Here is a 3,199-nt window from a genome sequence, read left to right on the forward strand (position 1 = left end):
GAACGACTGTCAGCTGACGGGCTGTGCAGATGTGTCTGTCTGGGGTCTCCTCTCCTACCTGGGACCAAATGAAGATGGTCCTTCTGGGGAGTAGTAAGACGTAAATATTTGAGATTCCCAATATCACCCTGGCTCTGAGTAAGTGGTGGAAAGCCCTGGAGCAGCTATGTGTACTTTATATACTCTGTGCTCCAACAGGCTGAAGCCTGTGGGACAGAGTCTTCTGCACCGTGTCACAGTTGGAAGTACAATCTTCTTGAATGTGACGTTATAGAAGTCCAGACTTGCTCCTTTTGTCAGCTCCATGCCTGATTTTTCACTCTGGAGGCCAAGAAATTGCAGGAGGTTGGATGCCCTTGCCTGACTCTCCCTCTTCCCGCTTCCTTAGCAGTTGCGTGCCAGTGCGACGGGTTTAGGGGAGTTTTGCTGACTCAGGAGGTTTCCCACCCATCCAGGTCAGAGGGTCCCAGGGGCCAAGCCCTGTGTGGGGAGGCGAAGCTGGGAAGCGTGAGTTCACCTGTAGTGACTTGTGGATGCAGATATTAACAGACTGAGCCTCAGCAACAAGGTTGGTCCTTCCACATCATCCTTGGTCTGCACGGGGCTGATTTGCAGAAGGAGCTTATCTTTAAGAGAAAGCCAGGACAAAGAACTGGGCGGTTTCTTTGTCTCCCCACCCCAGGAAAGCCCGACGCTCGTCACCTCTCATTTCAGTGTGTTATGGGTATGACAGTACAAACGAGATACGTTCTGCTGCTGGGCGGGCGGTGGCTGTGGGAACAAAAGGATCCTGGTGCCATCCGTGGCACTGGTCCGGAGCGCTGCCTGCTCCCTGCCTGGGCCTCTGCTGGTGGGCGAGCAGGTGAAGCATCAAATGAAAGTCATCTTACAGAAAGAATTCAGTGGTGAGGCAGAGGAAGGTATTCTAACTGCTTACCTTGCTGGTGTTGTGAAACCGTCATTGCTGAGGCCAACTTTTCTCTAAGTAATACCCAGAGGAAAAATAATCATCAGTTTAGGTATTAAAGTTAATTTCTTTTTTCCTGCTTTTCCTGATGGTGCCCAGCTTTCGGAGAAGCAGCCAGCAGAGGGGAGTGTGGCTGCGCCGTGCGCCACAGCCTCCCCGCCAGCAAAGAGCTGGGGAAGGGCAAAGAAAGTCCAGAAATGAGCGTTGGGAGCCCTTCGGAGAAAAGCTGGAGCGATGAGAGACACGGCGTGATTCCATAAAGCACAGGCCTTCGCTTTCAGCTGCTGGCTTGGGGAACGAGGAGGGATGGGGCTGTACCGCATCCTGCACCTGCGGGTCTGGTCCAGCGGGCTCTGGTCGCACCCACGGGTGCTGGATCTGCCCCAGTGCGGTGGTGGGATGAGGCTGGAGAGGCTCCGGGAGGCACCCGCTGGTATAGGGATGAGGTGACTTGGGCTGCTGGCCCGTAGTTGGTCCTCCGCTGTTCTGCGCTGGGGCAGCAGTGAGTGGAAGGGCGCTTACCTACTTTTATTTTTTTTTAATTAAAAAACCCTCAAGAAATGGAGTTCTTTTTCCTTTCAGTGTGCTGGACTCGATGATCTTAAGGGTCTTTTCTGACTATGTTCTTCTTACACTGCATCCCCAGACCTTTATTTTTTTTTTTCCTCCTGAAAAATGTGGGTCTCTAACATGATGTGCTCTTATATATTAATCTGTCTGAGCTGTAATAATATGTTTACATGAATAAAAATAGTCTTTACTCTTGTGGGGCTCAGCAACATAACCTCCAACCTTGAAATCGCAGAGATCTTCTCGAACCCTGGGGAAAATAAATCTGTATCCTCAACCCAACATACATTTCTATTATTATAGAGGAAAATATTGGAAAACAGACACCAATCTCCCTAAATGTTACTGCGTGGTAACAGAAATAAATACAAAGAAAAAAATGTTGCTAATTATGGGATTATAATATGATGAATTTTACCTGATGGCACCTAACCTTTTCCAGAGCAATATACAAACGATTGCTATGTGCTTGAGTAAGTACAGATTTAGAAATATGTCACCAAAACGCTAGTTAATAGATTAATTACATGCATGCTGCTAATACCCATTTCTTTGTTGAACTTGGTGTCTGAAAAATGGTTATTTTATATCTGTAAATACTTTGCTTGCCTAGTTACTTGCTTAGCCATTTCTCCTTCCAATTATACACATGTGCAGTCATCGTATGGGAATTGCTAATGCCTGTGGAGCTCAATGTTGGGCAAGAGCATGTCTTAGAAGAGGTGGGAGAGACTCAGAATGGGGGAAGAAACATTTCTCCATTTGGGAGAGACATAAAAATTCCCCAGCTATTCAACAGCTGCTTTCTCTTGGGAGGTCTCCGGTTAAGTCTTCCTCCCTCCCTGGGGCTGAAGGGAACGCAGTAGCCAGTGCTGAAAAAGACCCCAGTGGGATGAGCAGCGCTGTGGGAACTGTTCAACTTCTGCCATATCCATGTGTTGTCCTTTCTTCTGCAAGTCTTGGATGCTCCGTATGGGTCCTGCAGTGACTGTTGAGCCATCAAAGGCCATACGAGCCCTTCTGAGGGCTGTAGAAGATGCAGAGATGATTTATTCAGTGTATAACAGCTGAGAGCAGGAGAGGGTCTCCCATCCCCTGTCCTCAGAAACCCCAGTCCCGGAGCGACTAAAGCCAGCTCTGTACTGGTCATTCATTTTCACGTTTACATCAGCAATTAACTTCTCTTAAAATCGATTGTAACTCCCAACAGGGAGTGCTCAGAGCAGAGCTCTGCTCGTGATCAGAGGGCTCTGATGCACCTCCGAAGCGTGTCAGTCCTCGATACTATTCCTCTTTAATACTCCATGCAAAAAATAAGATTGAGTATAAAAGTTAAAACACCCACTAAATTGGTGCAGTCATTAATACACCTCTTTTCCCAAGATGAAGGTGATTGATTTCCTAACAAAGGTTAATCAGAACTATTAAAGGGAAAGGAAAATGACCATCGTGGCACCCACCACACCTCCTGGTTGACTTCCCGCTTTATTTCTCTGTAACACGCCAGTCCTAGAACGCAGAGCAGGGTCCAGAGGTGGAAATATCATCAGCAGAGATGGTTTCTTATTAAAAATATGCCAGTGAGACTTTGGGATAGTTTGGAGATGACACAGTGTTTAAGAAGTGGTGGTTACGCAGCAGGGCCAAAGTGAAATTGGACGG

Source organism: Cariama cristata, unplaced genomic scaffold (genome assembly GCF_000690535.1).
Source record: "Cariama cristata isolate BGI_N322 unplaced genomic scaffold, ASM69053v1 scaffold11919, whole genome shotgun sequence".
NCBI lineage: Eukaryota > Metazoa > Chordata > Aves > Cariamiformes > Cariamidae > Cariama > Cariama cristata.